At 36.9% G+C, this 12,445-nt stretch overlaps 1 protein-coding gene across 5 annotated transcripts in view; it reads right to left on the reverse strand.

The window, feature by feature from the left end:
* Positions 1 to 12,445, reverse strand: part of LOC150105270 (inositol hexakisphosphate kinase 3-like) — a 250,209-nt gene that overhangs the window by 77,385 nt on the left and 160,379 nt on the right. Inside the window, exon 1 of one of the 5 annotated variants that reach the window (XM_090394045.1) lies at positions 11,720 to 11,811. The exons of the other annotated variants lie outside the window; for them this stretch is intronic. The gene's annotated coding sequence lies outside the window, so the exon portion shown is untranslated. Of the gene's footprint in view, positions 1 to 11,719; positions 11,812 to 12,445 lie in introns of those variants that run through there. 5 annotated transcript variants of the gene reach the window in all.

Raw genomic sequence — 12,445 nt, forward strand, 5'->3', positions numbered from 1 at the left:
TTCTTTCTCTTCCCAACACTAAAACTCTTCCTTGCTGGTCAGTATTTTTCTTCGAATCAAGAGGTGATTGCAGCTGTAGAGGGGTATTATGCAGATCTTACTGAGAATCACTACAGGGATGGGATAATGGCATTGGAGCACCCAGAAGGGGAGCCAGGAGGCCCTTCCCCCCACACAAAGAAAAAAAGAAAAAAAACACTAGAAAATTTTCCAAAAATCTTTTTCTAATTAATAAAATTAATTTTTTTTATTTATGTTGTGTCGTGTCTTCTATTTCTATACTACTTCTGAATTAGTGATCATTGCAGATGCTCAGTCAGGTTATATACGATGCGTAGTCTCAAATCGTCTACTCAACTCGCCCCCTCTCCCCAAAATAAAACCCTGAGTGTGCTACTGCAATGGAACATTGCTGGAATAAATGTATTAGTCTTAAGAGAGATTATCTTGAAAAATAAAAATAATTTTGAAATTATAAATTTGTTTTTTCATTGTTAGGCCGAGAACTTTTCAGACCCCCTCGTATACTGGCTTTAAAGTGGCTGGGTTTTTTTTTTATTTGTAAAGGTGTGTTGCCAGTATATTGTGTGAGGACTTTGGCTAAATCTTTGGATAATTTGTATGTGGCAGAATCAATGCCATCTGCAATGGGATATAACATCCCATTGTGGACGTTATCCATAGGCTCCTTAGACATCCACAATGGGATGTTATATCATAATGGGATATAACATCCCATTGTGGATGTCCACATATCTAGGGAAGTCTGTGGATGTCCACATATCTAGGGAGTTATAAGGTTTTAGTTTGTTTGTGACTTCCACAGGCCAAGAAGTAACCTTTTTAAGGAGCCTATGGAATGTTCTGATCTGTGTACCAGTGGGATCATAGTCTAAAGGGAGGTAGATAAAATTATCTAGAAGTAAGAAGGAAGCTTACTGGTGTAATCCAATTGGTTTAAAACCAAATTGCACAGTGACATTTCCCTTATCCACTTTAGTAATTATTATTCTGTTGTTTTAAATTTCTTACAGTTTCAAATTCTCCAAAAAATTGACAAAAATCCTAAAGGAAATACAACCTTACAACCACTTACAGATCACAGAGAAAACTGGCATCCCATATCTGCTCTAGACCAGTCACATTCCCTAGACATACCAGATGTCACCATGTCCCTTGTGATTGAAAATTGTACTAATATGGCCAAACAGGCAGGACAGCCAATATCTGAACACAAGGAAAGATGTTGATAAACTTTCAACATCTTTCTCTAAATCCAGAGTAATTTATTAAAAAAAGGGTGGCACACCATTTGGCAACTCCTATAGGTGGAGATGACTTGCTAATGCTTCTGCCTGGTATCTCCACTTGGGCCTGGCTCCCACTGAAGAGACCTCAATAAAGGTCGAAACTAGTCTGGGTAGTGGTCCTTCCCTTAATGCATAACATTAGACATATCCGCAAGGAGATGTGTTTTGCATTATAGGAGATACTGAGATAGGAGTGTTGGTAGCTTGCACCACCTTTGCAAGGAGTTGCCCTGGTGTTGTACCACCTTACCCCAGTCCTGAAGATACTTTCAGGCGCAAACTTTCTTTGCTCACACTTGGATAAAGGATTAAACTAAATTTATTATACTCTAACCAATTGAAAAATAAACTTTCAACTTGATGTTGTCTGACCAATTCAGCTAATTCATAACTCCTCTTCTTGCATCCCGAATAGATAACCTATAAATATATATGCGTAATTGTTTGAGTAAGAGAGGCTGTAAACATTGTGCACTACCGGTTTTATTAGTGTGGGGGATTTTTTGTCAAAACTTAATTATGAAATCGTTCTTAGTAACCTGCAAAAAATGGCGGCGGCATTGTCATTCCATGCTTTAATTTAGATTTCAGCCGTTTCGTTAAGTGTGAAGTCTATTATATGTATTCTTTCGATTACATAAATGATTTGTGGATATTTGGTGAAGATGAAAGGAAGCGTGTGTGAAGTGTGACCTGAACGACGAATTGATGAATGCAAATATGAAATTGATGACAGAAAGTGTTAATAGCGAAACTGTCGTGGGAAAAATGACTGCACGTTTGAAAGGGAAGGATGATGAGAAAGAGAGGCAAAAAAATGTTAAAAAATCAGTAAAAAAGAAAAAGAGTGATTTGAAAACCATAACAGATGTTTAAAGGGACGAAAGTGAGGTGAGAGTGGCAGAAGGAAATGAAATTGGGAGAACGAATGAAACTAGAAATGGCGTGACGCAGAAATCAAAAGTAAAAAAAATCAAAAGAATGGATGATAGCGAAAAAAGAATGAATGATTGCGAAAGTTCGATGCACGATGGACTGAAAGTACAGAAACAAAGAAAGATGAATGCAAGTGAAAGTGAGAAGAGGGGGTTGGGTTGAGAGTTAGAAAGTTAGAAAAATTGAATGATAGACAGAATGTGTCGTGGGATTCAGAAGTTGAAATGGATTGGATGAGGCAAGAAATGAAATGGATGCGGAATGAAATTAAGAAAATTCGGGTAAAAACTATTAAAATGAAAAATGATGGCATGAAAGAGTTAACGAAAGATGAGCTAGTGGCGTTGTATGGCAACTCCATTATTAAAGGTGTGCTGGAGGATAAAATGCACAAGGAATGTTTTACAGGCACTAAAATGAGTCGAGTGATTGAGGCATTGGATATGAAGCAGGAGCGGGCAAAAGAGTTAATAGTATTAATAGGTACGAATGATTTGAGAGAGGACAAAGAGTGTGTCAGAATGGTAGCTAATGAGAGGTATGAACAGCAGTTGGCTAATGAAGCCAAAAAGAATCCTAAGGAATTCTTTCGATATGTAGCCAGCAAAAGAAAGAATAATTATTGAAGGATGACATTGATTGGAGAAAATGGTATAAAGACAACTGATGCAGAATCTGTGGTGGAGATACTTAATGAACAGTTCATAAAGATCTTTCAATCTTGTGAATGTGACTTTATGAAGGATTGAGAGCAGTTGATGATGGGGAGGAGAGACTGACTGTAGGTGAGCAAGAGGTGTATGGGGAGTTGAGTAAACTAGATGCTAGTAAGGCTGTGGGACTTGATAATATATCACCACGTATTCTGAAAGAATGTGCCAGGGAGGTGACATCTGCCTCGACATATTTTTTTAATACGAGTCTTGTACTCGGTCAAGTTCCTAAGGAGCGGAAGGAGGGCAAGATTGTGCCACTTCATAAAGGAGGTGATCGAACTCGAGCATCAAACTATAGGCCTATCTGTGTGTCAGGTGTTCTGGTTAAGTTGTTGGAGAAGCTTGTGAGAACTAGGATAGAGAGTTGGGTTGATAACAATGGTAGTATCTTTGATGGACAGCATGGATTTGCTAAAGGAAGGTAATGTTTTAGTAATCTACTTACTTATTACAATAAAGTGACTACTTCCTTGGACACAGGAAAAGGATACACAGTAATATACTTGGAGTTTGCAAAGGATTTTGATAGAGTACCTCATGATAGGTTGACAGTCAAACTAGAGCAAATGGGGTTGGATATTAGATTGGTGCACTGGATTGGAGACTGGCTATCTGATAGGTATCAACAAGTTGTGTATGGGGGAGCGATATCCAGGAAAAGGAAAGTCACTAGTGGAGTGCCTCAGGGGTCTGTTTTAGGTCCATTACTGTTTCACTTGTATATTAATGATATAGGTGAAGATTTGGATGGAGATATTCAGTTGTTTGCAGATGATACAAAGTTGGGACGAACCATAAAGTGTAGTGAAGATGTTGTGGCCTTACAGGAAGACTTGAATAGATTGAGTGATTGGGCACGGAAATGGGGATGCGAATTCAATGTTGCAAAATGTAAGGTTTTAAAATTTGGAAAACAAAGATGGGATGCAGAATTTATGCTTGGTGAGAATATATTGTTGGAGGTAGAGGAAATAAGAAATCTGGGGGTGATAGTGGATAAGAATCTAAAATTTAAGGGACACATCGCCAAAATTGGAAAAGACAACACAAAGGCCTCTGGGAATGATGCAGAGGACACTGACATGTAGAAGTAGGGAGATTTTTGTTCCGTTGTATAAGGCTTTGATTAGGCCACACATGGACTATTGTGCCCAGATTTGGTCACCGGGTTTTCAGAAGGATGAAGAGATGTTGGAAAGGGTCCAAAGGAGACTGACTAAGGTAGTTTCTGACCTCTAGAATGTTGAGTATGAGGAAAGATTGAGAAGATATAATTTGCAGCGTCTGGTGGACAGGAGGAAGAGGGGAGATATGATAGAGACCTATAAGTTAGTAAGGGTTGTTATAGAATCAATGCTGGAAAAGTTTTACAGAGAATAGTGGGAGATCAGGGGAGAACCAGAGGTCATCTCTGGAAACTGTATAAAGAGGGTGTGAGTAGGGGAGTGAGAGGCAGGTTTTTTTGTTGCAGAGTTGTGAATGATTGGAATGCCTTGCATGAGAATGTGGTGTCTTCAAAGAGTTTGATTGTGTTTAAAACACAGTATGATGAGCTGTGTGTGTGATAAAAGGCCCTCCCAGATGAGTCTTTGACTCCATGAGGTCTTGGGGTGGTAATAATAATAATAAAGCCATTTCAGCTATTTAGGCACAATTATTTTGAAAGATGGCAAATTAAATATGGAGATAAATAACAGAATAAGCAAAACTAGCATGGTAGAGAGTCAAGTGAATAAATTATATAGAATAAGGGAGGAATCAGTCAATGCTAAACTAGTTTGAACACCGTCTTATAACCAATTTTAATTTATGGATTTAAGAGTTGTTAAAACAGTTGATCACAGACTAGAGACCACAGATATAAGAGCTCTAATAAAAATTATTGCACTGGATAGATGGCATCCAAGGCAGAATCATATTAAAAGTGAAGCTACTAGGAAGGAACCTGATGATGTTAGCATTTTGGAATGTGCAAGAAGGGCTAATTTACGGTGGTTGGCCCCATATGGAAATGTAGCACACTAAGATTCTATCTGACAAATTCTGCAACCAGTTCATCAGACAAAGAACTGCTCATTCAGATACTGTGAAATAAATGAGAACTGATTCTCACTAATGCTACTACTATGAATCAATTCCCATTTGTAGTAGTAAAACATCTTTTTTCATGTTTGTAAAGGAACATTCTCTAAGAGAACTGACAATTCTAGCATATACATATTTTATTATTATTCAGGACTTCCATGGAGTCACAAGATCCACTGTGGATGGTCTGCTTTACATATCGAAAAGTCCAACGCACCTTTCCTTAACTCACTCACTGTCAGCACTTTCACAACCTTCCCAAGCAATGCATTCCATGAATCTACAATTCTCCATGCAAAAAAACTACTTTTCACTTCTCACTCACAACTCCCTTATATAACATCCAGGGATGGCCTCTTGTGCCCCTCCTTGTTCTCCTATTTCAAATATTTTTTCAGTGTCAATATGCCCTTAATCTATCTTTACAGACAATGCTTATAGTCCCGATTTGTTTTTCTTAAATACTGCCCACATGCTGTAAACCTACTATATATTTAGTACCATTGGCAGGGTACAGTGTGATAAGGTGCAGTCTTACTCTAGGGACTGTAAATGCCACTTGTCTTAGCACCCTCTCTAAAGTTTCTTGCTTCAAATCCAGATAAACCAGATTTAATCTTAATCTATCTTCACAGACAATGCTTATAGTCCTGATTTATTTTTTAAATCCTACCTACATGTTATAAACCTACTATACATTGAATACTATGGGCACCCTGCCCATAGTATTCAATGATGAGATATATGATGAGATGAGGGTATAAATTTCCATGGGAATGGATATAAATCTGGCAGCATTACTCTAGGGACCGTAGATGCAACATGTCTTAGTACCCTCTCTAAAGTTTCTTGTTGACGAGATTTAAGCACAGCAGTATCCAGGACATAAGATCCTGAGCTTATCAGGATCTTATACCCCTTATTTGTGCTGGTCAATGTCCCTTTCAGTACTTTGGCAATCCTCTGGGCTGTCTTAACCACCTATGCAATATGTCCCTCACAATTGTGAATTTCTATCCATCATCCTCAGATTGCTCACTTCCTCCAGTAATTCTATCAACAGAGTATGAAGCCTTCTATTTGCTATATCCTTTTATTAATGTCAAGAGATCATTATCTATCAATCATGTTTCACTGATGAGTATGTTTCCTGAAACAGACGTTTGCATATTCTCCCACTGCAAATGGGAGAGGGGGGGATAGAACAAGAGGCCATCACTAAAAACTGTACAAGGAGCAGAGGAGCAAAGAGCAGGTTCTTTCCATGGAGAGAAGTTGGTCAGTGGAATGCAATGCCTGAGTGTGTTGTGAATGTAGATACACTGAATCAATTTAAAGCACAGTTGGATGAGCATTGTGTGCAAGTATGTACCTCCCACAATGAGTCTCTGACTCCATGGAGGTCAAATGTTAATAATAATAAAAATAATAATATAGAAAAATCAGCACGTCAATATTTCCATTCATTAGTCTCATGTAGATCAATCTAAGTCTCAGATCTGGCAAGTTTCCAAGGGAGTGGAAAGGGGATAAGATAGTTCCATTACATAAAGGTAGCTCCAAGACAGAAGTAACAAACTACAGACTAATCAATATATCTGGAGTGGTGTTGAAAAAAGTTGGTTAAAGGTAAAATCCAACAGTGGGTGGATAGGGCAGTGGTGTAGCTAGAGCTTTTGTTGCCAGGGGAGGTCCCTGAGTTTGCCACCCCTCTCATTACACACCAAAAATATTACAAAAAGTCAAACCACTTATACGGAAATAAATTAAACATTATGTTTATTTTTGAAGTAAAACCTTAATTTCAACAATCTAAAATGTTATTTTTCTTGCTTTTCTGTGAGCAAAATTGTCGATAACATTTTCAGTCTATTTCATAGTAATGTAAGTAATTCATAATTAATTTTAATTTAGAAAAACTCCTCTCACAACTAGCAACACTTACAGCAATTGTGAGGAAAATTCGTAGTAGTATTACAATATTTGGAAATGAGTTCTCGAGACTGTATTTTAGAATTAACTGCAAAAGTTCAAAAAAGGTGTTCAAAGTGCCACCCGGGGCAGAGCGTCCCCTCTGCCCCTCCCTAGCTACGCCTTTGGGATTGGGATATGATACTCTACAGTGGGTAGCACAGATGTGTAAAGAGCAAGTCCTGTCTTGGTAATTTATTCACATTTTATAATAAAGTGACAGCAGAAATGGATAAAGGAAATTGTTACATCATGATATTGCAGGACTTAGCAAAAGGCATCTGACAGAATGCCATATGGAAAACTATTACAAAAGTTGGAGCAATTGGGAACGGATATAAATCTAGTAGCATGGTTGGGGGAGGGGGAGCTGACAGACACCAAAGAGCAGCATATGGTGGATTGGAATCTAGGAGAATGATGGTGACTAGTGGAGTACCTCAGGGTTCTGTATTAGGGCTACTACTCTTTAATTTGTATACAAATGATATAGGGAAAGATTTAAGAGAGTGATATTCAGTTGTTTGTTGATGATGCAAATCTGGTGAGGACAATAGCTGATAAAGGTGATGTAGATATCTTGCAAGATGATTTAAATAAATTGGCATTGTGGGTGGAGGTTAATGACTGTCAATTTAATATTGCAAAATATAAATTTATATTATTATTATTATTATTACCACCCCAAGATCTCATGGAGTCAGACTCATCTGGGAGGTACTTTTATCACACACAGCTCATCCTACCATGTTTTAAACACATTCAAACTCTTTGCAGACACCACATTCTCATGCAAGGCATTCCCATCATTCACAACTCTGCACGAAAAAAACCTGCCTCTCACTCCCCTACTCACACCCTCTTTATACAGTTTCCAGCAATGACCTCTGGTTCTCCCCTGATCTCCCACTATTCTCTGTAAAACTTTTCCAGCATTGATTCTATAACAACCCTTACTAACTTATAGGTCTCTATCATATCTCCCCTCTTCCTCCTGTCCACCAGACTCTGCAAATTACATCTTCTCAATCTTTCCTCATACTCGACATTCCAGAGGTCAGAAACTACCTTAGTCAGTCTCCTTTGGACCCTTTCCAACATCTCTTCATCCTTCTGAAAACCTGGTGACCAAATCTGGGAACAATAGTCCATGTGTGGCCTAATCAAAGCCTTATACAACGGAACAAGAATCTCCCTACTTCTACACGTCGGTGTCCTCTGCATCATTCCCAGAAGCCTTTGTGTTGTCTTCACAATTTTGGCAATGTGTCTCCTAAATTTTAGATCCTTATCCACTATCACCCCCAGATCTCTTATTTCCTCTACCTCCAACAATATATTCTCACCATATATTATGTACTTATGTACATAATATACACTTCAAGTTGAAAAGGTTACATGCTGTCTATTACATTGATAGTACTGGATTGCAGGAAGAACCTGATGAGGCTAGGGACAAGGGAATAATAGCAGAGAGTTCAGAGGGAATATAGCAAAAGTTTGTACAATAACTCAAAGGATTACTTGGATGTTTTTCAACATCCAAGAAAAACACACTAATAAGCAAAGATAAGTTATTGTCCTTCTTTATAAGGATTCAGTTGCATCTTGATTATTGTGCACAGATTTGGTCACCTGGGTTTCTTGGGAATCAGGAGGTGGTAGATAGGACTCAGAGCCAAGTGACCAACTGGTAACAGGTCTGTGTAATGCTCCTATGAGGCTAGGGTGAAGGTGTGTGGGTTACAAAGCTTACTTGATAGGAAGAAAACTTATAAAATATTAAAAAAGTTTTATAAAATTGATGCAAAGGAAATTTTTCAATATATGACAAATAGTCAGAGAATGGGGGAGAGGTCATTCATGGAAGTTGTGCAAGAGTGTGGTTAGTAAGGATGTGCAGACAAGATTTTTTGCATGGAGAGTGGTGAATGAATGAGTGGAATGGATTGCCAAAATTAGTTTAAGGAGAGATATGATGAGTTTTCCATATATAAAAGTTAGTGTGGGTCTCCTATGATGAGTCTCTGGACTCCATGGAAATACCATATAATAACAATAATAATATCTATTACTGTTTCAAGGCCTCCCCTCCCCAGCTTCAACTCTACTCTAAATATATCATCTCCCAATATACCTTCCACCCTGGTTATCATAACGTCTCACATGCTCAGAGAACAAAACCATTTCCAATTGTCTATCTTTCATTTTTGGGTGTGCAACCCATCTGTTTGCAAATAAACTTGCCTCTATCTCAACTGGCAGTCAAGTCAAGCCTTCTGGTCCCTCACTAAGGCTGTTGGCCATAATTTCTATATGTCCCTCTTCTACCTCTCTTGTATCTTGATAGTACCATGGTGACCTTTCCCCCAAGGACCTCTTCGTATCAGTTTTAACCTCCAACTCTTGCTTGGATGACCAAACAAATCAGTGCCCACACTACCACAAACTGCCCACTACATTCCCTTCACTACCTGGATACTTATCAGTTAATTAGTAACTACCAATATCGATTCTACCATTTTTGTTCCAGAGTTGATCTCCTTGCAAATTTTCAGACACAGATAATGGAAAGATTTGGAGAAAAGCCATGTTGTCACTCTCAACATTTCAAAAGCATTTGATTGTGTCTGGCATCAAAGTCTCCTGACCAAGCTACCATCTTACAGCCTCCCTCCTGCACTTAATTGGATTGCCCTTTCTCACTTGATTTCTCCATGAATGCTAGAGTACAGTAGGGTTCAGTACTCTCCCAAGCTCTTCCTTCTTTGCATTAATGACCTTCTCTCTCTCTCTCTCGCTCTCTGATTTCAAATCCTACTTACAATTTCACCAATAATAGCACTCTTCATTCCACTTCATCATTCAGTGAACTTTGTAGTACTCAAATGATAAAGGCTATGATAGGTCCTAAATAATGAGTCCTTGGAGGTTTCATATAATAATAATAATAACAGTATTCCAACTTCTGTTGTTAAACATTCTTCTCATTATCACTGCTCTTCTCTGCAAAATCATATCAAAGCAATACACTCATTGGCATCTCCCTCACACCTTTTCTGCTACACATAGCCTCCAACATCGATCTTTAGTCTTTCACTACCTAATTTGTATTGCGTTTTATATGCATGTTTCTTCAGATTATGAAAATAACACTGCTATATTTTTAATATGGCTACATACTACTCGCCATGAGACTGAAGTAATTATTTTGTAGATCTTCCCGAAATTGTATGTAACAAATAGGGTTTTTTGTTAAGATCTGAATAATCATTATGATTATATGAATGATTTTATTCTGTTAATGTCCTTTCTAACTAGGATAGCCAGTATCCACTTTCAGCAGAATTGCAATTTTTGATAATTCATCTTGCTGTCTCTACAGTACGCAAAATGTTCCACTTTCTCACTACTGTCAAGCTTTAATGTGACAATATAGATAATAAAACTAACTGTAAAAATACATCTTGCCACTATATTGCACTGACTTCTTTCAGTAAAAATCAATAATCATAATGTGATCATTGACTACTGCTTCAGCAGTATTTCAATGTAAGCACACAGATGGCTTCTGGATGATCATCAGTTACTGTGCCAAGTGCAAAAAGTATTATTACATAACTTGTGCTATATGATGAATTGGTGGATATATATATATAAGTGAGGTAATAACATTCGAAACCTCTGAATTTCAAATAAATTTCTACCAGTTGCTTCTAAAAATGGAAAATAAAGTACAAAAGAAATCAAGAAGGGTAAAATTTGAAAGTTTTCTTTTACTGAAAAACACTAACAAAATAGATAATATTTTTCATGAATAACTGTAATGGTGAATTTGCTGTCTTTACTTTAAACAAAAGGGGGAAGGGAAAAAAGCATGCTATTACACAACATTTAACAACTGGTAACATATTAAGTCCTACTCTTAGATTTTTTGTGAAGTAGTTACACACTGAAATTTTGAAAATCTGAATTTTACCCGTTCTATATAGAATTTAGCTGATAAATGTGTTGTACTGGTTCTCCCCCAATTAAAAAAAAACAAAAATGCTGATAACCTTCCAACTCCATCTAACTCCTGTCGTTTATCAACATGATGAGATAACGCGACGTCCTAGTTACTTCAAATGTCCCAGAAAACCTCTGCAAAAATATCTTAATATAAATCGCCATGTAATTATTTCACCATCGTAAGGAATATACAGTAATGCACTTTCAAAAAATAACCGCTATGCAATTCTAGACTGTAAGAGGCCTCTTGAAAACAAACAAGAGCTCCAGAAAAAACGTATTTTTTTTGTAAACATGAGCGGCCATAATGTTCAAAATAATCACTAAAATTCGCAATAAAATGATGATTCATGCATGAGGTTCAATGAACCTGCAAACGGCAGAAGTGCATACTTCAAAGCATTAAAGTCATTTCGACCTTTATTTTCTAACAACAGCAATTTTTTTTTTTTGGGGGGGGGGGATTATTTTATTGGATTACTAAATTAGCACAACGAATCTGGTTCTCTATGAGCTTGCACAGCTTTATTAATGGAAGTACTCTTTCTGTACACTTAAAACTATCGATTTGGAATGCAGAACGGGGCATGCACTTATCCGTATTTAGTATCCGTTGTTACCATGTAAAAGTTAATATTCATTGTTGTAAAAAAAAAAAAAAAAAAAGAATAACTATACGGTCAACCTTACCTTATTTTCACAAATTTATGAAAATCAACGATAAATAAAATTAAAACTCTGGTATGAAATCATATCACTAATGGTATGATTTAGCAGTTATTTCTTATAATGTAGTCATGTCAAAAGAGACCAATCGCGATGTCAGAACTGAAATAGGTATAGAACGTTTTGTTTCTCTTTTTACTGCAAAACATAAGTATTTCATTACTTATATACTTAGATAATGAATATGAAAGACTAATGTAAAATTTTAATTGAACGCGAACTATATCTTTGAATGTATATCAATATTTCTGCAAAGCCCTTTTTTTCTAAAAGTAATATCGAAAGGCGTTTGAGATCTACATAACAGCTCTAGGGCAAACGTAAGTTCCACTGGGGAGGACAATCACTTCCCCATTCCACAATTTAAAAATAATAATAAATATCTAATTCTGTCAGTTAAATAATAAAAAAGAAACTCTCTCTCTCTCTTATATATATATATATATATATGTATGTGTGTGTGTGTGTGTGTGTGTGTATATGTGTGTGTGTGTGTGTGTGTATATATATATATGTGTGTGTGTGTGTGTGTATATATATGTGTGTGTGTGTGTATGTATATACAGGGTGTTCGGGATAAATTTGACATATTTATAATTAATTATATTTTTCCGTAAGTTACATGTATTAACACACACTTCTCTTCATTTAAAAGTTTGGACCCTTCTTCATTCATATACAAGATGTCAG

Source organism: Typopeltis vanoorti, chromosome 6, assembly GCF_054136105.1.
Source record: "Typopeltis vanoorti isolate ZY-2024b chromosome 6, IOZ_Tvanoo_1.0, whole genome shotgun sequence".
In the NCBI taxonomy this organism is placed as follows: domain Eukaryota; kingdom Metazoa; phylum Arthropoda; class Arachnida; order Uropygi; family Thelyphonidae; genus Typopeltis; species Typopeltis vanoorti.